At 45.7% G+C, this 26,532-nt stretch overlaps 1 pseudogene across 1 annotated transcript; it reads left to right on the forward strand.

The window, feature by feature from the left end:
- The first annotated feature begins 1,179 nt into the window (after positions 1 to 1,179).
- Positions 1,180 to 25,391, forward strand: LOC311132997 (E3 ubiquitin-protein ligase DTX4-like; annotated as a pseudogene). The gene is made up of 8 exons (XR_014615365.1): positions 1,180 to 1,270; positions 1,469 to 1,683; positions 13,246 to 14,392; positions 21,068 to 21,129; positions 21,446 to 21,607; positions 21,744 to 22,126; positions 22,271 to 22,360; positions 22,544 to 25,391. The product of XR_014615365.1 is annotated as an E3 ubiquitin-protein ligase DTX4-like (transcript).
- The last annotated feature ends 1,141 nt before the right edge of the window (positions 25,392 to 26,532 follow it).

Consider the following 26,532-nt stretch of genomic DNA (forward strand, 5'->3'; position numbering starts at 1 on the left):
TTAGTTCATAGGATGTACTAGCCTTATAATCCTTTTTGCTAACGTACTCGTAGCCAATGGGGATGTAGCTCAGTGGTAGAGCGCATGCTTCGCATGTATGAGGCCCCGGGTTCAATCCCCGGCATCTCCATGATTTTGTACCTATTGTCTACCCAATAAATTAATTACGACACATACTGATAATTCGGAGTTAAACTAATAGTACCACCTAAAAACACATATATTCATGTCATTTATTTATGTTTTATTATAGGGCTATGACAATGGATGCTGCTTGTAAAATATGCTTCCTTGTCTGCTCAGCTATGGGCGGAGTTTTGGGCCTTGCTTCTGGAATTTGATTGGTTACTTTACCTATAAATAGGGCGGGGTGAAACACTTGTCCAAGCATTCACGCCAACATTTAGTCAAATATTGTTTTTGCCGGGAGCACCCACGGAATTATTTCCAGTGGTCCTCTCATATAAATGCAACCCACGCATAAAACCAAGACACATCATGGACCAATTGCACGACCTGGCTATGCAGACCCAAATGCGCTTTCATAGAGATTCAAACAAATAGCCAAACAAAGCTATTGCATTTCACATCAGGGCAATTATATAACGCGAATCCGTGATTTTTCTCGCAACAAACGCCTTGGACTTGCAATACTAGGCTATATTTTCTAACAGACCGAGATGGATAATCGTTAAACCGTAAAACCGAAAATACCATAGCCTACAATGGATTGGCTTTGATTGGAGGTAGCAGAAGGCGAACTAAAATTAGGCTACCCGCCATTGGTAAATATGTCTATATTGATTTACTTTAGGCTATAGCCTACCTACAAATAAACCAATAATCCTAAAATTTGAAGGAAATACAGTGGAATAAAGCTGTGGAACTCCGACAGTTGTTGGTCTTTTCAGTGACCAGTGGGCGCTCACTGCATATCTGTTACATTGCATCTATTAAAATAATCGCAAAATGAAACCATATCTGGCACTTGTTACAGTAATCCACTTTATTAATGGATGATGTATCCAAACTCAGTGCACCACCACCATAGCACATAGCATCTTCACACACCCAAATTTGATTGTGCCATATAAATTATTTCAGTAGCCTAACCTACTCGTCATTTTTCTGCATACGGACCAAAAGGCAAGGCACCTGCTTGTTTTTTTGCCCTGCTTTATGATAAACGATTCTAATGATTTATTGATTCGCTTGAACAAAGGAACGAAATATTGTTGTAGACTACCTGTACGGGATATCAACATGGAAGGTAGGCTCCACAGACAATAGGTAGGCTACCTATGTCAGAGCTGCAATATTATAGTTATTATAAACATATTTCGATAACCTATCCTAGCTGGTAAATGTCTCAAGATGGATGCAGCTGCGCACGGAGATGTGCCTAAAATAGGACATTTCTAGAAAGAAAAACACCTAAACGCGTAATTTGTGCTATTTTCTATTGCAGGAGTAGGATGTTACTAGCGTCGGCCGTGGTGGTATGGGAATGGCTGAACGAGCACGGGCGCTGGCGGCCTTACAGCTCGGCGGTCTCTCACCACATCGAGGCAGTCATCCGCAACGACCCACGGGGTGGTAGTGTTGTCTTAGGCCAGGTGGACACTCGCCTCTCGCCCTACATCGTCGACTTGCATTCCATGCACCAGTTCCGACAAGATACCGGTAAGACGAATGTGATTGACAACGGTGACATAGGCCTATTTGTATTGAGGGAATATAAATTGGCCCTATGCTATTACAGTGTTATTACTGCAGTGAAACCGATGATGTAGCATACGACACAGCAATACAATAGCCTGCACTAGTAATTTAACCCATAAAACCGACATATGGTTTAATGTTTTAAATAACAGCCTTTATGTTATTGTTTGATGCGACATCTTATGCAGACTAGGCTATAGCCTATGTGTGCATGTTCGGTTGCGGACTGTTGTTGTTCACTGAGATTTTTCAAGGCCTTGTTTGTTAACTGCAGTTGCCTTCATTATCCCAAAGCGTTTTTTCCTTCCCTTGATCATGTGTTTTGAATTTGACAAAACATTATTTCACAAGATTCTGTCAGCATCATCACTGTTATCATATTTCGATTTTGGATCTGGATAACATGGTTAGGGGCAGAAGAGAAACCTAGCCTAGAAATAGCGAGAGGAAGCCAAATTGTGCTATTAATATCTTAAAGTAGCCTGCATCACTTCCATGTTGCTACAGCGGATTTTATGCTCCTTTCCTCCACATCTTGCAAGTGCAGTCCACTCTTGATAAATGCGACGGCTTGGAATACGCCATTACATCATGCAGTAAACAGGAGCATGCTGGTATCTGGAAATAAATATCTGGAAATATATGGAAAGCAACTGAGTTGGGCCTGGAAAACTGCATGCTTAAAAAGTTTGCACTTATTAGGGAGTCCACTTATCATTAGGTCCATGCAATCTTATTCATTGTAATCTAAAAGGAAAAACTGACCCTAAATCAGCGCTCACATACTGAGACACTTGATACATACGGCCCCTGGAATCTACTATGTACATTGAATACATACAGTACAACTGGAGGGTTTTTCAGCTTCTGTGTTCACTACTTCAAAGGCTGTGAGCGTACAGTGTGCCAATACTCAGCGGTTAGTCACTGGTTGTAGTGTGTACGTGGACATCTACAGTGTATGTAGGCCAAAGTTATGCATGAGCTGTTCAGGCCTCTCATTATCAGTATGCAAAACATGATCATGAATAAAGATGAGAAGGCTGAGGGGAAATTGGGGTCGATTTGAGCTTGTCCCCTTGTTTGTGTGAAGTTATACCACATTGATCAGTAGTATGTGTTTTGTTGGAAGCAGTGGGTACACACTACTTTATCACACACTCAGCATGACACATACCCAAACCATGCATACAAATACCTGCAATCCTGGATTGGGTTCACAGTGCAACTGCAAGGCTCACATGATTTCTCATGAGCAGCACATTTCCAAATTCAATCTCTATAAAACTCCTGTATATACGCTACTCTCACCTATGACTGGCTATCTGAATAGAGTGAGTGAAGGTGAAATGCTATCTGAACCTTTCTTCATCCCCAAACCTTCCCTTATATGCCTCTTATTAAGGCTGTTTATGCTATTCTGTAGAATGGTACTGATTGTCTCCAGCCCTCCAGACTTTAGGTGCTGGCAAAGAGAGTCTTCACACATTGAAGTGAGGACAGTATTGGACAACACAAAGAGAAGAACTGTCACATTGGCCAAGACCACCTCCCTCCTCTCAACTTTGGCTGACAAACACTTTTGTGCAGTCTGCCTGCTTCCCAGGCTGGGATAGCTGTGGGGAGAGAGGGGGTAGGCTGCCCCAGTCCCAAAACTAGAGAGCGAGGGAGAGGAGGAGAAGGAGGAGCAGAAGGACGCGAGAGAGATGAATTGCAGAAGTCTGAGGTCATTGAGAGAAGGGGGTAGTTGGGTTGAGTTCAGATTCAATTAAATAAGTACTCTGTTGCATTCCAGGCATTGTTGTGTGTCTAGTATAGTCTCTAAATTGTAATAGACTATACTAAGTATGTATGTTTTTCAAGTATACTTTACGTTCCAACCCAATTGTTTTGAACAACATACTGTATTTATTGATGAATTATATTAATATTAATATTATTAATAATAATATTATTATTATTATATTGGTTTGTGTCTTCTTAGTTGAAGCTTTCGTTTTCTATTGTAGTGTTGCTTCTCAAGCCGTCTTACACAATTTATTCTCCCAAAATGTAGTCTTCGTTAAAACAAGCAACCAACATTCATTGTCTGCCAGTCATTCTCAATGTAATATTTTGCGAAAAGAAATGAGTAAAACCCAGGATTATTTTGTATTTTTTGTATTTATTAGGAATCCCCATTAGCTGTTGCCAAGGCAGCAGCTACTCTTCCTGGGGTCCAAGCATATTAAAGCACTTACATTACATATAAAACAAAAGATAAAACAGTACATCATATAACATTATTACACCACTACATATCTACAATACAAAATGTTTAATACCACCATACAACAATATCACAATGTGTGCGTATGCATGTGTCTGTACCTTTGTGTGTGTCTCTTCACAGTCCCTGTTGTTCCATAAGGTGTATTTTTACCTGTTTTAAAAAAATCTGATTCTACTGCTTGCATCAGTTACCTTATGTGGAATAGAGTTCCATGTAGTCATGGCTCTATGTAGTACTGTGCGCCTCCCATAGTCTGTTCTGGACTTGGGGACTGTGAAGAGACCTCTGGTGGCATGTCTTGTGGGGTATGCATGGGTGTCTGAGCTGTGTGCTACTATTTTAAACAGACAGCTCGGTACATTCAGCTTGTCAACAACAAGTAGTGATAAAGTAAATCTCTCTTCCACTTTGAGCCATGAGAGATTGACATGCATGTCATTAATGTTAGCTCTCCGTGTACTTTTAAGGGCCAGCCGTGCTGCCCTGTTCTGAGCCAACTGCAATTTTCCCAAGTCCCTCTTTGTGGCACCTGTCCACGCTACTGAACAGTAGTCTAGGTGCGACAAAACTAGGGCCTGTAGGACCTGCCTTGTTGATAGTGTTGTCAGAGTAGAGCTTTATTATGGACAGACTTCTCCCCATTTTAGCTACTGTTGTATCAATATATTTTGACCATGACAGTTTACAATCCAGGGTTACTCCAAGCAGTTTAGTCACCTCAACTTGCTCAATTTCCACATTATTCATTACGAGATGTAGTTGAAGTTTAGGGTTTAGTGAATGATTTGTCCCCAAAAATATTAAGGACTAACTTATTCCTTGCTACCCATTTCGAAACTAACTGCAGCTCTTTGTTAAGTCTTGCAGTTATTTCAGTTGCTGTAGTAGCTGACGTGTATAGTGCTTTACTCAAAGCCAGTGGTATGTCATTAGAAAAAAGTAAGGGGCCTAAACAGCTACCCTGGGGAATTCCTGATTCTACCTGGAATATGTTTGAGAGGCTTCCATTAAAGAACACCCTCTGTGTTCTGTTAGACAAGTAACTCTTTATCCACATTATAGCAGGGGGTGTAAAGCCATAACACATACGTTTTTCCAGCAGCAGACTATGATCGATAATGTCAAAAGCTGCACTGAAGTCTAACAAGACAGTCCCCACAATCATTTTATCATCAATTTCTCTCAGCCAATCATCAGTCATTTGTGTAAGTGCTGTGCTTGTTGAGTGTCCTTCCCTATAAGCGTGCTGAAAGTCTGTTGCAGGCTATTTGAGCCAGTAAAGGGGGCTTTACTATTCTTGGGTAGCGGAATGACTTTAGCTTCCCTCTAGGCCTGAGGGCACACACTTTCAAGTAGGCTTAAATTTAAGATGTGGCAAATAGGAGTGGCAATATCGTCCTCAGTCATTTTCCATCCAGATTGTCAGACCCCGGTGGCTTGTCATTGTTGATAGACAAACTGACTTTACGGAATTCAAAAGTACAATTCTTGTCTTTCATAATTTGGTCAGATGTACTTGGATGTGTAGTGTCAGCGTTTGTTACTGGCATGTCATATCTAAGTTTGCTTATCTTGCCAATGAAGAAGTCATTAAAGTAGTTGGCAATATCAGTGGGTTTTGTGATGAATGAGCCATCTGATTCAGTGAATGATGGAGCGGAGTTTGCCTTTTAAATGACCAAAATGTCATTTAAGGTGCTCCAAAGCTTTTTACTATCATTCTTTATGTCATTTATATTTGTTTCATAGTGTAGTTTCTTCTTCTTTTTATTCAGTTTAGTCACAGGATTTCTCAATTTGCAGTACATTTGCCAATCGGTTGTTCAGCCAGACCTATTTGCCATCTCTTTTGCCTCATCCCTCTCAACCATACAATTTTTAAATTCCTCAATAATCCACAGGGATTTAACAGTTTTTACAGTCATTTTCTTAATGGGTGCATGCTTATTAGTAACTGAAATAAGCTATTTCATAAATGTGTCAAGTGCAGCATCTGGTTGCTCCTATGGATTTGGATACTGCTTTAAAGGAAATTTCTGCAGCATTACTAAAGATGTGATCAATACATGTTGATGAAATCATTCCTGTGCTGTTTGTAAGTACCCTGGTAGGTTGACTGACCCCCAACAAACGTTTCCTAAACTACTGCCAGTAATGTTGAGACCAGGGTGGGACCCCACAGACTCTTTCCTGAACAGATCAGTAATGTTGAGACCAGGGCGGGACCCACTGACTCCTTCCTGAACAGATCAGTAATGTTGAGACCAGGGCGGGATCCACTGACTCCTTCCTCAACAGATCAGTAATGTTGAGACCAGGGTGGGACCCACTGACTCCTTCCTCAACAGATCAGTAATGTTGAGACCAGGGCGGGACCCACTGACTCCTTCCTCAACAGATCAGTAATGTTGAGACCAGGGCGGGACCCACTGACTCCTTCCTCAACAGATCAGTAATGTTGAGACCAGGGCGGGACCCACTGACTCCTTCCTCAACAGATCAGTAATGTTGAGGCCAGGGCGGGACCCACTGACTCCTTCCTGAACAGATCAGTAATGTTGAGGCCAGGGAGGGACCCACTGACTCCTTCCTGAACAGATCAGTAATGTTGAGGCCAGGGAGGGACCCACTGACTCCTTCCTGAACAGATCAGCCAAGACAAGAAGTGGTAGCTGAGCAGCTGAAGGTCTGTCAAAGGCTAATCTCGGTTAATCCAGAACTAAAATCTGGCGTAATTTGGTCATTTCTGTTTCCGTACTGTAGTCTGTCCACGAGAGATTAGCCAAAGGTAGACTACCCAACACACGTCCAGAGTTCAAAGGTCAACTGCACCTAGGACATAGATACAGACCGCTCGTCATCAGGAAGTTGCTCTCTGAGCAGAACGGGAGATCAACTGCACCTAGAACATAGATACAGACCGCTCGTCATCAGGAAGTTGCTCTCTGAGCAGAACGGGAGATCAACTGCACCTAGAACATAGATACAGACCGCTCGTCATCAGGAAGTTGCTCTCTGAGCAGAACGGGAGATCAACTGCACCTAGAACATAGATACAGACCGCTCGTCATCAGGAAGTTGCTCTCTGAGCAGAACGGGAGATCAACTGCACCTAGAACATAGATACAGACCGCTCGTCATCAGGAAGTTGCTCTCTGAGCAGAATGGGAGATCAACTGTACCTAGAACATAGATACAGACCGCTCGTCATCAGGAAGTTGCTCTCTGAGCAGAATGGGAAACATCTCAATGATTTGACATGTTCTGGTAGTGAATTCAGGCTACAAGGTAAGATTATCACTGATAAGGCAGGACAGCCGTGGATTAGGGAGGAGGGAGGAATTCGACCCGAAGTCAGATCAGATGAAGAGAGAAGAAACTTCCACGCCCACGAAGGTTCTAGCATCAGGCAGGGCCATGACTACACCAGCGAGAGGAACCAATGAAGTTCCTGCCTAGCAACAGAGATGTAACTATGTTTAACCCTGGCTCCGTGCTTGTCATGTTGTGATTAACTGTTTAACTTATAGTCTACTGAGTCTAAAAGGATTGAACTATAGTCCACTGAAAAATCCCCAATACCTTCCTGTTTTGGAGGGGGCTGTGTAGTGAGCCACGTTACAATTCCCACCATGTGGGTTAACCCTATTGCCATGTGTAGGGTGTTTGCCTTTCTCGCCAGTGACCCAGGTTCACTTCCCTGCCCCGCTGTTTGCTACAATATTAATATCATAGACTACTTGTTGAACAAAGAGACTCAATAGAATGAGATAAAGGATTTTAGGATAATTTAAATAAGTATCAATTTAGAGTTGTCTTTTGGGTTCAGCCTTGTAGCTGCTTTTATCAATTGGCTGAAATATAACAAATGACATGGCCTCCGAGTTCAGAGATAACCAGTCCCAGTTTAAATCACCATGACAACCATTTCATTATTTCCCCAGTGCAGCAAGGGAATCTAGAGACTCAACCTTTGTACCCAATCACATAGGTTTACAGCAGCTCACAGTTGCAACTTCATTGCTAAGAAGTCAAACTGCTTTGGTTTAGATAAAGACATAGGTCATAATATCTGTAGCAATCAGGGTTGGGCTCAATTCAGAATTTTGGAATTGACTCACTGTGACACTCTGGCTCCGGGACTTTTGTATTTGAGCCAGGGTGTATTTTGTTTTGTTGGGTATTTGGGTGTATTTCTATGTTTGCATTTCTGTGGGGTTCGTTTCTAGGTTTGGTCAATGACTCCCAATCGGAGGTAACGAGTGTCAGCTGTCGGCTCGTTATCTCTGATTGGGAGCCATATTTATCTGTATGTTTTCCTGTGGGATTGTGGGTTTTTGTTCCGTTTCGGTCAGTGTACCGTGGACTTCATTGAGTCGTCTTTTGTTTTGTAGTTCTATAACGTTTAATTAATAAAGTCATGTTTCTTGGACACGCTGCGCCTTGGTCATACTTAGACGACATAGACGACCGTGACAGAAAAACCCACCATAAGAGGACCAAGCAGCGTGTCAAGCGGCAACAGGACCCAGCTCCAAAGGATTCATGGACATGGGAGGAGATACTGGCTGGAAAGGGTCCTTGGGCACAACCGGGAGAATATCGCCGCCCTCGTGAAGAGCTGGAGGCAGCTAAAGCCGAGAGGAGGCGGTATGAGGAGGCAGCACGGAGTCAAGGCTGGAAGCCCGTGGGTACTACCCAAAAATTTCTTGGGGGGGGGGCTTAAAGGGAGTGTGGCGAAGTCAGGTAGGAGACCTGCGCCTACTCCCTGGACTTACCGTGGAGAGCGAGAGTACGGGCAGACACCGTGTTACGCAGTTGAGCGCATGGTGTCTCCTGTACGCAGGCATAGCCCGGTTCGGTACATTCCAGCTCCACGTATCGGCCGGGTTAGAGTGAGCGTTGAGACAGATGTCATGAGGCCGGCCCAACGCATCCGGCTACCAGTGCGTCTTCTCGGGCCGGCGTACATGGCACCAGCCTTACGCATGGTGTTCCCGGTTCGCCCACATAGGCCGGTGCGGGTTATTCCACCTCCCCGTACTGGTCGGGCGACGGGGAGCATCAACCCGGGTAAGGTTGGGCAGGCTCAGTGCTCAAGGGGGCCAGTAAGCCTGCACGGTCCGGTATTTCCGGCGCCACCTCCCCGCTCCAGCCCAGTACCACCAGTGCCTACACCACGCACCAAGCCTCCTGTGTGTTCCCCGAGTCCTGTGCGTCCTGTTGCTGCTCTCCGCACTAGGCCTTATGTGCGTCCCCAGGGTCCAGCATGCCCTGTTCCGGCTCTCCGCACTAGGCCTTATGTGCGTCCCCGGGGTCCAGCATGCCCTGTTCCTTCTCCCCGCACTAGGCTTTATGTGCGTTCCCAGGGTCCAGCATGCCCTGTTGCTTCTCCCCGCACTAGCCCTGAGATGCGTGTCCTCAGCCCGGTACCTCCAGTTCCGGCACCACGCACCAGGCCTACGGTGCGCCTCAGACGGCCAGAGTCTGCCGTCTGCCCAACGGGGCCTGAACTGCCCGTCTGCCCAAAGGCGCTTGAACTGGCCGTCTGGACTGAGCCTGCAAAGCCGCCAGCCGGCCATGAGCAGCCAGATCCGTCAGCCAGCCATGAGCAGCCAGATCCTTCAGCCAGCCATGAGCAGCCAGATCCGTCGGCCAGCCATGAGCAGCCAGATCCGTCGGCCAGCCATGAGCAGCCAGATCCGTCAGCCAGCCATGAGCGGCCAGATCCGTCAGCCAGCCATGAGCAGCCAGATCCTTCAGCCAGCCATGAGCCGTCCAGCCAGGATCCGCCAGAGCCGTCCAGCCAGGATCCGCCAGAGCCAGCCAGCCAGGATCCGCCATTGAGTCCGGTGCTGTCCCTTAGCCCGGTGCTGCCCCTTATCCTGGTGCTGCCCCTTAGTCCGGTGCTGCCCCTTAGTCCGGTGCTGCCCTTTAGTCCGGTGCCGCCCCTTAATCCAGTGGGGTTTAGTTGGGGGGTGGTCATGTGGAGGAGGCTACGGAAGCGGATAGTGACTAAGGTGGGGTGGGGACCACGACCAGGGCCAGAACCGCCACCGTGGACAGACGCCCACCCAGACCCTCCCCTAGACTGTATGCTGGTGCGCCCGGAGTTCGCACCTTTAGGGGGGGGTACTGTGACACTCTGGCTCCGGGACTTTTGTATTTGAGCCAGGGTGTATTTTGTTTTGTTGGGTATTTGGGTGTATTTCTATGTTTGCATTTCTGTGGGGTTCGTTTCTAGGTTTGGTCAATGACTCCCAATCGGAGGTAACGAGTGTCAGCTGTCGGCTCGTTATCTCTGATTGGGAGCCATATTTATCTGTATGTTTTCCTGTGGGATTGTGGGTTTTTGTTCCGTTTCGGTCAGTGTACCGTGGACTTCATTGAGTCGTCTTTTGTTTTGTAGTTCTATAACGTTTAATTAATAAAGTCATGTTTCTTGGACACGCTGCGCCTTGGTCATACTTAGACGACATAGACGACCGTGACACTCACTGGTTACAGTTTGAAGTTTTTTCTTGAGTGGGCAGCTTGATGAGAGCCAGTCAATATTTAAATCACCCAGAAAATATACTTCTCTGTTGATATCACATACATTATCACACATATTATCCAGATACTGACTGTTAGCACTTGGTGGTCTATAGCTGCTTCCTACAATAATGGGCTTTAGGTGAGGCAGATGAACCTGTAGCCATATTACTTCAACAGTATCTAACATAAGATCGTCTCTAAGCTTTACAGGAATGTGGTTCTGAATATAGACCGCAACACTGCCCCCATTGGCATTTCTGTCTTTTCGTTAGATGTTATAACCATGTATTGCTACCACTGTATCATCAAAGGTATTATCTACAGTTGAAGTCGGAAGTTTACATACACCTTAGCCAAATAAATTTCAACTCAGTTTTTCACAATTCCTGACATTAGGATCACCACTTTATAAAAAAAATGTGAAATGTCAGAATAATAGTAGAGAGAAAGATTTATTTAAGCTTTTATTTCTTTCATCACATTCCCAGTGGGTCAGAAGTTTACATACACTCAATTAGTATTTGGTAGCGTTGCCTTTAAATTGTTTAACTTGGGTCAAACGTTTCGGGTAGCCTTCCACAAGCTTCCCACAATAAGTTGGGTGAATTTTGGCCAATTCCTCCGGACAGAGCTAGTTTAACTGAGTCAGGTTTGTAGGCCTCCTTGCTCGCACACGCTTTTTCAGTTCTGCCCACACATTTTCTATAGGATTGAGGTCAGGGCTTTGTGATGGCCACTCCAATACCTTGACTTTGTTGTCCTTAAGCCATTTTGCCATAACTTTGGAAATATGCTTGGGGTCATTGTCCATTTGGAAGACCCATTTGCGACCAAGCTTTAACTTCCTGACTGATGTCTTGAGATGTTGCTTCAATATATCCACATAATTTTCCTTCCTCATGATGCCATCTATTTTGTGAAGTGCACCAGTCCCTCCTGCAGCAAAGCACCCTCACAGCATGATGCTGCCACCCCTGTGCTTCACGGTTGGGATGGTGTTCTTCGGTTTGCAAGCACCCCCCTTTTCCTCCAAACATAACGATGGTCATTATGGCCAAACAGTTCTATTTTTGTTTAATCAGACCAGAGGACATTTCTCCAAAAAGTACGATCTTTGTCCCCATGTGCAGTTGCAAACCGTAGTCTGGCTTTTTTATGGCGGTTTTGGAGCAGTGGCTTCTTCCTTGCTGAGCGGCCTTTCAGGTTATGTCGATATAGGACTCGTTTTACTGTGGATACAGATACTTTTGTACCTCTTTCCTCCAGCATTTTCACAAGGTCCTTTGCTGTTGTTCTGGGATTGATTTGCACTTTTCGCCCCAAAGTACATTCATCTCTAGGAGACAGAACGCGTCTCCTTCCTGAGCGGTATGACAGCTGCGTGGTCCCATGGAGTTTATACTTGCATACAATTGTTTGTACAGATGAATGTGGTACCTTCAGGCATTTGGAAATTGGTCCCAAGGATGAACCAGACTTGTGGAGGTCTACAATTTATTTTCTGAGGTCTTGGCTGATTTTCTTTTGATTTTCCCATGATGTCAAGCAAAGAGGCACTGAGTTTGAAGGTAGGCCTTGAAATACATCCACAGGTACACCTCCAATTGACTCAAATGATGTCAATTAGCCTATCAGAAGCTTCTAAAGCCATGACATCATTTTCTGGAATTTTCCAAGCTGTTTAAAGGCAGAGTCAACTTAGTGTATGTAACCTTCTGACCCACTGGAATTGTGATACAGTGAATTATAAGTAAAATAATCTGTCTGTGAACAATTATTGGAAAAATTACTTGTGTCATGCACAAAGTAGATGTCCTAACCGACTTGCCAAAACTATAGTTTGTTAACAAGAAATGTGTGGAGTGGTTGAAAAACAAGTTTTAATGACTCCAACCTAAGTGTATGTAAACTTCCGACTTCAACTGTAAGTGAGTTTCAGAAATAGTCAGAATATGAAAGTCGTCTGTTACAAGCAAGTTATTGACTTCATGAACCTTGAAGGCTGCATATGTTAATATGGGCTATTTTTAGCACTTTTCTGGATTGCTTGATTGTTTTTAATGCTTTATTGTGAAGCTTATCAGGAGTAGACTTGCTCATGTTATTTATATTGGAGCTGATAGTGCAGGGTGAGCTGCACACAATGGTCTTCCTTAGAAGTTCTTTAAATCCCAGGTAATAGATGGACAGTTGGTATGGACAGGGCTTTATTGAAAATTCTCAGAGTTTTGTCTCTGGACTCCCTGGGAAAGCAAACATGACCAGCTCTGAGCCCGACCAAGGCCAGCGACCAATCACAATCCAGAACATTGTGGGCTGTTACCAAGGGCAACCTGTTAGCCTGTTTGCCCAAATTCTTAGCGAGCACACACCTATATGTCAAATTTGCTGGTTGTGTAATCTGCTTGTCTGCAACAAATATTACAGCAGGGCCTACAGAACATTCAGCTCATGTAGCTCTGTTGGTCTCAGTCAACAACAAAGCCTAATAAAAAAATGTAATCATTATTTTTCCTTTTCTTTTTTAACTTGAACTGGTCAAATCACATAAAAGTAGAAACACAATCATGTGGCTAGACAATTACTAGTGATTTGTGTCAATGTACGTCTACTATTGCAGTGTGTTAGTGTAATAATACATGTAATCAGTGTTGTGAACAGTGAGTGTATGACAGGTCTTCTGGAACAGGTCCCTCTTGTTCCCATCTCTGTAGTTCTATGGCGTGACCCTCGTCTTTCTACCGTTACCCCAGGTACCCTCCGACCGGTGCGCCGCAGCTTCTACGACCCCACATCGGCGCCGGGTCAGGGCTGGCTGTGGGAGTGGGAGAACGACACAGGCTCGTGGACGGCCTACGACACGGAGGTGGGCATCGCCATCCAGGCGGCACGCGATCGCCAGCAGCCCTGGCTGGACCTGGCACCGCTGGGCTTCTGCTACCTCATCGACTTCCAGAGCATGACCCAGATCAACGGGCAGACGCAACGTTGCCGCCGCATCCAGCGCCGCTCCGACCTGGCTTACCCACTGGTGTCGGGTCCCCTTCCCAAGTCACACCACGCCTGGGGGCCCGGCCCCGGGGGACTGTTGGGGGTGTCCGGAGTAGGCATGGGGGTGGGGGTGAGCGGGATGGGGAATGGGAACGGTAGCGCCTACCCCAGCGGCGCCCTGCCAGCCTCCGCCATTACCTCCCTGGGCCAGCCCTGTGCCTGTCAGCAATGCATGCTGCTCCTGAGCGTCAAGGCGGGTGCCATGGCAACGGCCCACACCCTGGGCAGGAGGCCACCTCAGAACAAGCCTCCTAGCCCCAAATTGGGTGGGGGTTACTCGGCCATGGGGGGGTCCTACTCGCTGACCCTCCCCCGCCCCCCCTCCTCCATGGGCAGGTCCCTGTCCCCCCACAGGACGTCCGTGGGTGGGGCTAGCGGTGGCTTGGGGGTTGGAGGGGGCGGTGGCTTCGCCCACTCGCTCTCCCTCCTGGGTTCGGCCACTGCTGCCCTGTCCCTCTCCTCTACCCGGCCCCCTCCCCCGCCTCTACCCCCCCTTCCGCCTCCTCCACCTCCTCCGCCCTCCTCCATCGCCTCCAACAGTGCCACTCTTCCCCCCTCCTCTTCCTTCTCCATGGCATCCATGGCTTCCTCTGCCCCTCCGTCGATGCCCGCGCCACCCCCTCCTTCTCTAATCTCCACAGCTGCTTCCTCCTGCACCCCCTCGCCCTCTGCCCGTGTCCTGGGGCCGGTGTCTTCAGCGGCGGCGGCCTGTGCCGCCCCCCTGCCTCCCCGTGCCAGCCTGGCTGGGCTGAGCCGGCCCGCCCTGCAACGCATCGCCATGGCCCAGTCCAGAGCCCTTATCGCCTCCGGGTGAGTCACTGCTTCAGCTGTTGCTATGTCACTACAATTCACTCAATATTACACCTTATCCTTTTATATGATCAACTATCCAGGTACTATCCCAATACTACACCAGTTAGGTCAGGGACCTCACAATACGATATTATTCAATACTTACAGTAGGCGCCGATACAATATGTATCACAATTTATCACCATTCTATATGTATTTCGATTTGATACTGCGATTTTATTGGGATTTGATGTTCCAAACATATTGTTCACCATATGTCTGCTGCGAGGGATAAGAGAGAGCCATGAGAAAATGTTGTAATACTGATATCTTCCCTAACACACACAGTTCCCAGGCCTATTCTCATTCCTACAGGCCCCTCTACCCCTTTTAGTGTGAGTGTGTGTGTATGTCAGGGTGCGGTCACCGCGGCAACCATTGTGGGCACAGCCGAGGCCTGGTTCCCATTTCCAAAACAATGCTGGGACATGGACAGAGGCAGGGGCTTCTCAGGGCAGGGGGTATGGGGAGAACCCAACGTTGTAGCGACTGGCCCAAGTGTTACCCTGAGAAGCCCAAGCTGCGTGGCTGTACTGTGGTATTGGTTGGGGAGTTGTCCCTGAGAGTGAATGTGACATTGATGTGGGGGTGGGGATGGGGGTGATTTGGAGACATGAGACTTGTTGATAGGGGAAGTTTGGTTGAGGAGGGAGTGGGAAGGGGGGGGGGGGGGGGTGTCAGAGGAAGACGTCTCCAGTCTTGGTGACACAAAGCAGCATCTTAGTTTGAGATGTGTGCATGGTGCCTGAGGGGCTCGGTTTAGACAACTAACATATTGCTTTCACCAACCCCATCCTTTCAGATTGACAAGGGGCCATTGAGAAGTGTCTAAGGGTAGATGCTATAATGAGCCACTACCCAGTACCCAAGCACGTGTGTAAATCGGGAAGGATAGGTTTAAGCAATATGATAATAGCTCCACCTTGGAGCTTCTTCCATTTCACTTTTGCATGTGCCATATTACCTGTCTAATTTTTTCAAATCTGTGGTTGGGGGCGATTTGGGTGCAAGGTAATGTGTGGTATGGAATCCTGGCAAAGGACAACCCAGGTCGTTATTAAAGTGAGGTAGCAGATACTTAGGTAATACACACGTGCAAATAGATAAGTTGTCACCTGAGTATATGCCGACAGGGCGAGTATCAATGTTGACCTAGTTACTGGCGCTGTGTGAAGATATGTGTTATTGTGAAAAGAGTGTGAGTGTAGCAATGATCTCCTCTTAGCACTAGAGGGCACTGTTCGCTGAGTGACTAACTCACTGTGAAGAGCTAAGACTTGAAGACAGACAGGAGCTGAAGTCTGGTATCAGAGGCTGAGAGATCAGGTCAGCTATTTGTGGATGCCTAGTTTGTTTAGGGACAAGAATCGCCAATAACTTGCTTATTAATTACTTTTCAATTATCATATAGTTTTATGACAGGGCAGTTTCAGACAGTTTCAGGCCTATTTTGTAGGAGGAAAATGTGATTTCCAGAATAATTAACTTTGAGGGACAGATTCTCCATTCAAAGTGCTTCCAGGACTAGGCTTAATCTGTGTCCAGGACACCGGCCCAAAACGTTAAAATTATTAATGCAATCAACAGTTCATAGCATAGTTGTAAACTCTGTTCACGTTTGTTTGGCAAGTTTTCCTTGGAAGAAAGTGAAATGAGTGTGTGGGGCGATGACAGATGGTTAAGAAGTGGATTTTCTTCTCATAGGCGTGGTCAACCACGTTAAGAGATTAACCCATGACATTACAGGGTCAACCCCTTTCTCCCCTGTCACGTGTGTGCATGTCAGTGGTCCTGGCAATTGTGTGTGTATTTCCAGGTATCTGTGAACCAGACAGTTGTTTAAGGATCTGACCACAACACATGATTTTAGAGCTTGTGGTTTGTATGTTTCCTATGGCCAGCCTGTGTGTGACTATTCTTGTCATATACAATTGAAGTCGGAAGTTTACATACACCTTAGCCAAATACATTTAAACTCAGTTTTTCACAATTCCTGACATTTAATCCTAGTAAAAATTCCCTGTCTTAGGTCAGTTAGGATCACCACTTTATTTTAAGAATGTGAAATGTCAGAATAATAGTAGAGAGAATGATTTATTTCAGCTTTTATTTCTTTCATCACATTCCCAGTGGGTCAGAAGTTTACATACACGCAATTAGTATTTGGTAGCATTGCCTTTAAATTGTTTAACTTGGGCCAAACGTTTGAATTTTGGCCCATTCCTCCTGACAGAGCTGGTGTAACTGAATCAGGTTTGTAGGCCTCCTTGCTCGCACACGCTTTTTCAGTTCTGCCCACACATTGTCTATAGGATTGAGGTGGACACTCCAATACCTTGACTTTGGTGTCCTTAAGCCATTTTGCCACAACTTTGGAAGTATGCTTGGGGTCTTTGTCCATTTGGAAGACCTTTTTGCGACCAAGCTTTAACTTCCTGACTGATGTCTTGAGATGTTGCTTCAATATATCCACATAATTTTCCTTCCTCATGATGCCATCTATTTTGTGAAGTGCACCAGTCCCTCCTGCAGCAAAGCACCCCCACAGCATGATGCTGCCACGCCTGTGCTTAATGGTTGGGATGGTGTTCTTCGGCTTGCAAGCATCCCCCTTTTTCCTCCAAACATAACGATGGTCATTATGGCCAAACAGTTTAATTTTTGTTTCATCAGACCAGAGGACATTTCTCCAAAAAGTACGATCTTTGTCCCCATGTGCAGTTGCAAACCGTAGTCTGGCTTTTTTATGGTGGTTTTGGAGCAGTGGCTTCTTCCTTGCTGAGCGGCCTTTCAGGTTATGTCGATATAGGACTTGTTTTACTGTGGATATAGATACAGTTGTACCTGTTTCCTCCAGCATCTTCACAAGGTCCTTTGCTGTTGTTCTGGGATTGATTTACACTTTTCACACCAAAGTACGCTCATCTCTAGGAGACAGAACGTGTCTCCTTCCTGAGCGGTATGATGGCTGCGTGGTCCCATGGGGTTTATACTTGCGTACTATTGTTTGTACAGATGAACGTGGTACCTTCAGGCATTTGGAAATTGCTCCCAAGGAGGAACCAGACTTGTGGAGGTCTACAAATTTATTTCTGTGGGATTGTCTGATTTCTTTTCATTTTCCCATGAAGTCAAGCAAAGAGGCACTGAGTTTGAAGGTAGGCCTTGAAATACATCCACAGGTACACCTCCAATTGACTCAAATAATGTCAATTAGCCTATCAGAAACTGGCGACGCGCACCACAGGCTTAGTGCGGGGAGCAGGAACGGGCCTGACCGGGCTGACGACGCGCACCACTGGCTTGGTGCGGGGAGCAGGAACGGGCCGGACCGGGCTGACGACGCGCACCATTGGCTTGGTACGGGGAGCAGGAACAGGCCGGACCGGACTGACGACGCGCACCACTGGCTTGGTGCGGGGAGCAGGAACGGGCCGGACCGGGCTGACGACGCGCACCACTGGCTTGGTGCGGGGAGCAGGAACGGGCCGGACCGGGCTGACGACGCGCACCATTGGCTTGGTGCGGGGAGCAGGAACAGGCCGGACCGAGCAGGAACGGGCCGGACCGGGCTGACGACGCGCACCATTGGCTTGGTGCGGGGAGCAGGAACAGGCCGGACCGGGCTGGCGACGCGCACCACAGGCTTAGTGCGGGGAGCAGGAACGGGCCTGACCGTACTGGGAACACACACCACTGGCCTTGTGCGGGAATCAGGAACGGGCCGGACCGGACTGGTGACACACACCACTTGCTTGGTGCGAGGAGCGGGACTGGGTTTCCTCATAAACCTCCTCTCCCTCTGCTGCCTAACCAGTTCCTCTCGCCGTGCCTCCACACTCTCCTTCTCCCTCGTGACCAATAGCCCCCGTAACCTGGCGGCCTCCTCTGCTAACCGGCTGAACCGCTCTATCGCGGCCTCCTGCTGCCTCGTCGTCCACGGCGTGAGCCCCCCCAAAAATGTTTTTGGGGCTTGTCTCTCCCCCGTGAACATGGCCTCCATGCCTCTCGCCAGACTCTCTCTCCTCTCCTCCCAAGTCCATCCTCTCTCCTCTTCACGCTGCTTGATCCAGTCATGGTGGGATCTTCTGTCACGATCGTTACATGATGAAGCGGACCAAGGCGCAGCGTGATAAACGTACATATTTTATTGAAGTACACCACACGAACAAAACAACAAACGAAACGTGAAGTCCTAGGTTAACACAAACCTTTCGGAACAAGATCCCACAATGACTAGTGAAAACAGGCTGCCTAAGTATGGTTCCCAATCAGAGACAACGAGCTACAGCTGCCTCTGATTGGGAACCACCCTGGCCAACATAGATCTAACCGATCTAGAACGAAAAACCATAGCAAACCAAAACATAGAAAATCCACACCCTGGCTCAACAATTAAGAGTCCCCAGAGCCAGGGCGTGACAGTGTATGTAAACTTCTGACTTCAACTGTAGTTTCTAGAGCTCCTACATTAGCCAGGGATCAAACAAACGTGACTAAACAACATAGTTAACTCCCAAGTCCCAACTCCTCCCCACCTTTTTCACTCTCCCTCCCTCCTTCACTACTTTCCTCTCTCCTCTACCCTTTCTCCACCCTTCCGTATCTCACACCTTGCAGGGTCGCTCCCTGGAACGAGTATGTACCCCAATGTATTTATATCTACTGTTCCAGTTCACAAGGTGCTGTTTCATTCATACATTCGTCAACATGTCACTATTTTAATATGTGTGAGAGAACATTGGGCTAGAAAACCCAGACAGTCACTCTTTTAGCATACAGAAGGGTGGTGACCCAATGAACTGCATGGTGTTTCCCTAGTGGTCAGCCATCTTAGGGATGCCACCAGACTGGTCCTGTGGAGGAATGGGGTCATTTTTTTGCCTTTTGTAGGTTACTTTGGATAAAGTTAAAAGCGCTATGGCCTACAATTGAAAGTTGATTGAGTGTTTGGACGGTGCAATGAGTGAGAGGTTGACAGACTATTTGAATAGTCCCCTACAGATGCTCAGATGATTAAACAACTATTGTCATTAGATGAATTAGAAGTAATCTACAACTGTTGACATGTAATAGCTAGTTTAATTTCCTCAGCCACTCAAGTTTTAAAATTAGTTGTAATATGTTGCAGCTGATACACTTGATAAATGAAACCAATTGTAATATGGAACATCTACACTAGATCATCTGTAAGGGGTAAGGGGCTTTCCAAATTAAGTGTGTATGGGTATTTTGGGTTTGGTGGATGGTAACGTATACTCAACGAATGATCCACAGTTGGTCAGTGCAGTGTTGTCTTCATAAACAGAAAGATGCTAAGAAATATCCAAGTTGATGGGCTAACAGTATGTTTCAGTATCTATTTAAAATAATTTGCAAATGTGGATGAACCATGATCGGACTTAATCACCCAAGACCGATCCCAGCCCCTGCTTTATGTCAAGGACTATCCTTCAGTGAAACCCCACAGCATTGCCTAAAGGGTTAGAGGGGGGTGACCCCAGCTAATGTCGTTACTCCAGTATGCGCTGGTGTCTGTCTGCCGTGTGGCAGCCTTGCACGGTGACGTGCTAATTGACAGGTAATCTCGGTGTGGTGACATCAACAGATGGAAATGATCCCTATAAAGAGCCAGAGGAAGAAGACGAGACACTCATACACCCTACTGACTGATCTAGAGAGGAGAGGGAGACTGGAGCAGGGAGATACGGCGTATCTGAGGATATACATACTTAACAAGGATTTATTCTTGAGATATGGAAAGGAGAAGGAAGAATTGAGAAAGATTCAAGTTTGGAGAAGCGAAAAGCGTAAAGCGTCTTTGGGATAAAACATTTATTCGTGGCTGAAGGGTTTTGCAGATTCAGCTGGGAAACAAACTCCACAATCAAAGTCCAGATGACCATAATCAAATTCAACACAAAGTGAGTATGGTTTCTGATTGGATCATATTGCGAATAATGTGGAGTCTCATCATGAGAATGATACAGCACAGCAGTCTTTCAGTTGTCTGACAGTGGCTCTATGTTGGATGTGAGTAACTGTAGTAAAGAGAAGACCGTAGGGAATGATGGGCAATTTCAATCCTGAATTCTGTTTCAATTCCTGTCGGTTATATTGGGCATGGAATTTTTCTATAGCAGTGATATATAATTTCTGAGATTATTGGAATTAAAATGAAATTGACCAGCTGGCCAACTCTGCAAAGGGTTCTAATTCCTGTTGATAAATATTCAGAAGTTTCACAACCTTCTATGCGCTGAACAATAAAGCAGTGCTGGCTCAGGTTAGGGTTGTTGTTTTCAGTCATGGCTCAGACAACTAAGGGAGTACTGGTTGGCGCAGTGACATGTCAACATGGTGCTATTCTGGTCCGTGTGCCACTTAGCCTTTGTGTCTAAAACGTGACTTGGTAAAAGCTTTTGACTTGCTAACAAGACGCGACCCTTGACACAGCAAACAGCAGACGCTATGGTCACCTGTGCGTTTCCCACCTGCAGTTTACCTATGACACAGCAATTAGTGTGCCTAATCCCCATCCAGATGTGTGTGATTGTGTGTGGTGTGTGTTTGTGTCTGCTAGGTGTGTGTTATGAAGTGGTGTTTAACCCTAGTGTGTGTTTTGTGTTTCAGAGTCCCAACGGTTCCTGTGAAGAACCTCAATGGATCCAGCCCTGTCCACCCTGCATTGGCAGGTAGGAACAGCCATTAAGTCACTATCAAAATAATATAAACAACAAGCCTAGTTTCCTAGTTGCGCTATTAAGGAAATGCCAGTGTCTAAATTCATTTTCACTCTTCTTAGTTGCTAGGCCTATTTTAGTCAATCAACGGTCACTTTATCTAACAACGATAGACAGTGTTACAGAGAATCAGGCTTCATTTGTTAATTAATGTGACCCACATATGGTCAATGAGAGTAGCTTCTGATGGATGAGACAGTGTCTAGACAGTGTCAATAGACAGTGATGGAGAAGTGGTCTCACTGCTCCCTCTGCTGGTTGTCTCTAGGTATTACAGGGATCCTGATGAGCGCCGCAGGACTTCCTGTCTGTCTGACCCGCCCCCCCAAGCTGGTGCTCCACCCCCCGCCCGTCAGCAAGAGTGACATCAAGCCCGTCCCCGGCCTCGGCCACTGCTGCCGCAAGACCACCAAGAAGCAGGCCCGCAAAGGTGGGTGTAGCACCCACACACACACACACACACACACACACACACACACACACACACACGCACACACACACACACACACACCGGCATAGGACATTTGTGAAAATCTCTCTCTCGTCCATTCCTCCCTTTCTCTCAGGCAAGACCCCTGAGGAAGTAGTGAAGAGGTACCTTCAGAAGGTCCGCAGCCCCCCAGAGGAGGATTGCACTATCTGCATGGAGGCCCTGCCTGGGCCCTCTGGCTACAAAGGCCCCGGTGTTGGGGGCATCCAGCGGGCAGAGTCGGTGGGTCGCCTGGCCCAGTGTGGGCACCAGTACCACCTACAGTGTCTGGTGGCCATGTACAACAACGGCAACAAGGACGGCAGCCTTCAGTGCCCCACCTGCAAGACCATCTACGGCGTGAAGACGGGCAACCAGCCGCCTGGCAAGATGGAGTACCACGTTATCCCCCATTCGCTGCCCGGCCACCCCGACTGCAAGACCATCCGCATCATCTACAACATCCCACCAGGCATCCAGGTAACAGCCTTACTCTTATCCACATCTGATGTTCTGTAAATCATGATGTTGAGCATCATTTTCAATACACTCCATAGTACTTAGGAAGAACGACTGGACATGTCACTTGTTTACATTCTAATAGTGACCTTTCACCTTTCCCAGGGCCCTGAGCACCCGAACTCAGGCAAGCCCTTCACCGCCCGGGGATTCCCCCGACACTGCTACCTCCCTGACAGCGAGAAGGGACGCAAGGTAAACACCAGCCTACTTCCTGTTTACTGTTTAACTTCTTGTTTACTAGTTTACTCAGTTGTACCGGTTTGCTGTTAATGAAATGACTGGACTATGTGGCTAACTAACTTCCTCCCTCTCTCTCTTGCTCTCTCTCTCTCCGTCTCTTTCTACCCCCTTTCTCCCCATCCCTCTCCCCCCCAGGTACTGAGGCTGCTGCTGGTGGCGTGGGACCGCCGGCTCATCTTCTCAGTGGGTACATCCAGCACCACGGGCGAGTCGGACACAGTCATCTGGAACGAGGTGCACCACAAGACGGAGTTCGGCTCCAACCTGACGGGCCACGGCTACCCCGACCCCGGCCACCTGGACAACGTTCTGGAGGAGCTTAAGGCCCAGGGGATCACCGAGGAGGAGTGCCTACCCAGAGACTGAGCTAAAGACGGGCCGACAGGGAAACAGCAACAGAGAGACTTGTCTGACTCTGGAGGCCAGAGTTAAAACAATGAACACACAGAGTCAGAGAGACAAAGGGATGGAGAGGGAGAGTTATAGACATATGAATATGTTTTAAAAAAGAGAAGTACAGAAATGAACACAGATGGTACAATTGTGACACCCACAGAAACAGACAGCCTGAAAGACAGCATACGAGAAAAAATGAATGAACCGATGAACAGATGAGCCAAGAAAAATAAGCAACGGGACATTAAACAAATAGAGAAACAGACAAATAGACTGTCTGGCTCTAGTTTCTAGGGACACTAGCTGAGATACGACATTAGAAACCCTCTGAACAGGTGGGCTGTGGGTCGGCACCGCTGCATGGGTCAGTTGTATGATGGAATGTTTTTGTTTTTTTATTTCTGCTACAGTAATGGGGGCTGTCACAAAATGTAATTCAGTGAGAGGTTTGAGGCCACTGTGCTCAGTGTTGGACAGAAGCTGTCGTTTATACCCTGAGAGTTCGACAAGAATGTACTGAATCTTAATTGGTCCATTTTAATTCAATGGTGTACCAGGTTTACCAGAGCGTCTGTAAGTGGTAGGATGAGCGCTAAAAATGGGTATTAAAGGGAATATGCTAAATAGGGTATTGAATGTAAGAGGGTAAAAAGAGAAGGAAAGAGAGAATAAAAGGCTTAAAGTATTAGACCATTGGCAGCATAGTAATACATCTCTCGTTACAGAAAATGTAACCTAACATAGCAGGCGTAAAATAATCATCTGAGCGGCGTTTCTTTCTTTCTGGTCCTGACAAGAAAATAAAAAATTGCTGGGGGATTTTCTCTTCTGAATCTGCACTGTTGAACCAAAGACAGTTAGCTCTGTGATGTCGCCTTGTTAACGTCCAAAAGCAGAAGTCCGGCTCTATTTCCATTTCCTATGAAAATTGGATGCATCCGGTTGTTTCCACCCCACTGAGGGTGCAGAAAACTTTACAGAGAACTTTCAAAATATCTCAAGTTTATGACTGGATATGTGTGAGCATGAGTGTTTACTGCCCTCTAGTGGTACTTATTGAAAATACATTCCCTTTTCCTCTCTAGGTTCTTGTCGGTATTTTATTAATTGCTGTACCATTTTGAAAATGCATTGTTGTACATTTTAAATAGTTGATATATATTGGCTCAGTTGAGTTGAGTATAATTTTTACATTCCATTTTGTTCTTAATTTTTAACATTGTATGTTGTCTATTTGATTGCCAGAGCATTATTTTCTATATGTGGCATTGTAAGGAGATGAGTCAAGCTTGAGTCTTCTCGGGAGGGCTCATGGATATTATGAGCCACAATGAGTGTGTTTAAACGTTTTTACTGGACATCGATTTTAGACTCATCCGTTGCCAATCAGTATAAATGATTGGGGAACCCTCTCGATGGGGTGGGTGAGCCTAAATGTACCAAATAAGAGTCCTCCTCAGACCATGGGTGCATCTCAATAGTCTTGTGTAGCTTCCTCTCCTATTCTTTCGCATCAATGCAGATGAAGGAACAGGAATGGAAAAAAGGCCACTTTGGACTATTGAGATGCACCCCAGAAGGAATGAAGTCAGATATAAAGCTATGATTGGACCTGCCACCAGAGGTCATATTTGCACTGCACAGGGCATACTCTCTTTTTTTCCTTCAGTCAAAAGGAAACATGGAAAAGTTAGATATAACTTAAGGTCAAAACTAACAGTTAAAACTACTTTGGGTTTCATTGTATTTTCTTTGTTTTGGACACCAGCCTCATTCAGCTCTGAGGAAAGTGAACCTTCTATTGTTTTTGCCATAACGAGGTACAATTTGAAAGATTTGCTCTGTTGTCAATCTAACCTGTGGTCAAACTGTCCAGTCGGTTTGTGTTAGGTCCATGACGGACCTGCTTATAAAGCGGTACTATTGAAAATATTTATCAGTATGTGTTAACATACAATGTTAGGCCAACATTTATACTTTATATACTTTCTGTATGCACTGGATGTATGTGTTAATGTACACAACTTTACATAAAACTATTTTTAAAGGTAAGAGTATAACATAACTGTACACTTAATACCTCCTTTATTTAATGTGCTCTCTATTTTTTAATCGTTTGTATCAAATTAAGTTCAAACAATTCAAAACCACTATTTTTTCACTTAGAGGTATTGTATAGCCACATTTAAAGCTGTGAGACTACATGAAGCCTACATACCCATCACATCACAGCCTACATACCCATTCTACTTTGTGAGTAGGGGTACTGCATTTAGTACGTCATGTGACCTTGTAGCCCCTCCAATGACTCCTGCAGCTGGATTGGGAAATGTAGGACTTTATGTAGTCAGTCACGTTTTATGTCAGTTCTTTTAATGCTCAGTTTAATACATATCATTTTCTTTCCTAGGCACATGTCCGTCAATGGGAATAAAACAATGGTTGAAAGCTCATTAACACTTTGTTTTTAAAAAACTGTTCATAAAACCTCTGTAAAAGTTGTAATGGCGAGAATGAATGACGTGGAGACATCTATGATGGCAGAGAAAGTAGTAACATGTATAAAAAATAAAAAAAACAGTAACAGTGGGACTATTAAATGAACATGACTATTATGATAACGGTGTTGGTATCTTTTCATGTGTGGGTGTGTGACATTAAGGGTTTCCCTATTGCCCGGGGCAAGTAAACTAAGCAGTTGGTCAAGGCGGGCAATTATTTTACTGAAACAACCAAACTGCAAGAATTCCAGTAGCCTTAACCTGATCTCTCTGGTTCCTCGCCATTGTTAAAGTGAAAGATGGCCAATTTATGGTATTTCTGCGTGTAAACATGTTTGGGCAAGTGACCATTTTCAGGCAACCAAAAAATACTCCTGACTTGCCTGATGGCAAATGCCTTTCAGAATACAGTAATTCTTCATTCCCCCCATTTTTTTCTCTCTTTTATTTTTCTTTATTTTTTACAAAGAATAAAGTAAATCTATTAGTGTTCGAAGGTTCTTCTCCAGATTAGTCACAGTCTATTACATCAGTCTAACCATGCGAAACCATGAGGGACAGTTCATCTCTAGATTAGTCTGTGCTCTGGATTAGTTGTCTGGATTATGTCCACTTTAAGGAATGAGACAAACCATATACAGTAGCATGAGTAGCCAATTAGATTAAACAATGACTGTTGAATTTCTGCTCTTCTTTTAGTTGCTAGGCAAATGTGTAGCACAGTAGCCAACACACCTACTGGCATATGGCAGTCACTGTAGACTACCAGACAGTTGCTATATATCACTGTGCGGTTATTAGAGGGCTTTTGTGCCACAAAGTGCAATTTCTGGCCAATTAAGTCCAATTTCTGATTAGGTTTTGATCTATTTGACAGGCTCGAGCTGCTTGAATACATTTGCAGACATGCAGACGGTCAAGAGGTATAAGTAGATTAACATAGTCTGTGTCTGTGAAATGGCTATGGTTGGAATATGCTCCAAATTCATAAGGATTCTATGAGGTTTGCCATTGTTGGAAGTCTTGGAGTTCAATTTTTCAGACTTTTTTCCCAATATGACATAACAACACGTTTTGATTATTGTACAGGGTTAATTTGACGAATCAAGTGAGAACAAAGCCCTGGCACCACCAAGCTACTAGAAGCATAATCCTTACAACCCCAAGAGGGGTCTCTTGAAACATCCAAGTTTAAAATTTTACAAATTATGTAATTATATATATTGA

Source organism: Coregonus lavaretus (assembly GCF_964263955.1).
Source record: "Coregonus lavaretus genome assembly, chromosome: 7".
Lineage (NCBI taxonomy): Eukaryota > Metazoa > Chordata > Actinopteri > Salmoniformes > Salmonidae > Coregonus > Coregonus lavaretus.